The following is a 1,291-nucleotide window of genomic DNA, read 5'->3' as shown; positions in this document are numbered from 1 at the left end:
ACAGAGCAAGACCCTGTCTCAAAAAAAAAAAAAAAAAAAAGAAGAAGAAGAAGCATTATAAGCTTGGTTTAAGAGATGGTATACACATAAAATTATTTATTAGTAATTGTCAATGATGCATTACATCAACTTTTCTCTATGATCAACACTGTTTTTATTAATTTGTATATGGTCAGAATTGTATATTAATTATGTCATTGGCATTATTTAGAGACACAGTGTATAAAGTTTTCTGGGCACTCACTCTTTAGAAGATATGAAATAACCTTGAAGGTGACCAAGAAAGCATCACTATAGGCTACAAGTCTCAGGAGACCCCTTTCTGCAGAGTTTACTCTCAGGTCAAAGAGGGCTCCTATCATCTCTTCACTTCACTGATTCCTACTTGACCTTGCTTATTATCCTAGGCCTTCTTTGAGTTAGATGTCCCTCCTAGGTACTCCTGCAAATCTTGTATTTCTCTTGTCACAGCACCAATTAAACCTTATGTTATTGGCTTATATTTCCTGCTAGATTGTAACTTGGGAGTGAAGCTGTCTTTTGCCATCTAATATAGGCCCAGATCTAGCAAAATCTCCAGAACATAGTAGGCAATCAATAAATATTTTCTGAAGCAATGACTGAATTCTTAGATAGGAGTGATGACTTATCAGAGAGTCAAAAATATCTAGTCTAAAAGAAATGTATTACTTCCTGATAGGTACTCCTGAAGAATCTTAAAGCAAATTAATGTCATGGACCCTAGGAAATGTATTCCTACTAGAAGTTTAGGCTTCTGGGAAGTAGGTATCCAACCAAATCATAGTCCCATTATGGCGACAAAGGAAGGCAGATAAGTTAGACCCATTCTTCTCCAAGCCTGATTCCTAGAGTCCAGCAGCTCATTTTATGTTGTCCATGACACCATGTTTCCTATACTTAGAATCCCTTCTAATGACTGCATTTTGATAAGACTAAAGTCTCTAATATGCAGATAAGATGGAGTTATATTAAAGGTTCCTCAACTTTAAAATATCAACTGCAATGCAATCCTGTTGCAATCGCTTCTAACTATACCATATCCATTTTATAAAGAGACAAGCTAGAAATAAATTAGAGTTTGGATCATTATTTTGTACATATGAACACTTTGTTTTTCCCTTCTATTGCTTAATAGTAGACATGTATCCTGAGTAGTGGTTTCTTATTTTTAAATAATTTCATTTAATATGTGATTAAAAAATTGTCTTTAGTCCTTGTATCTAATTATTTAAGAATTTCATTTTTAAATTTATTTTTCAAGTTATAAGAA

The sequence above is a fragment of the Propithecus coquereli genome, unplaced genomic scaffold, assembly GCF_000956105.1.
Source record: "Propithecus coquereli isolate 6110/MARCELLA unplaced genomic scaffold, Pcoq_1.0 Scaffold427, whole genome shotgun sequence".
NCBI lineage: Eukaryota > Metazoa > Chordata > Mammalia > Primates > Indriidae > Propithecus > Propithecus coquereli.
Note: the sequence above shows the minus strand (reverse complement) of the source record.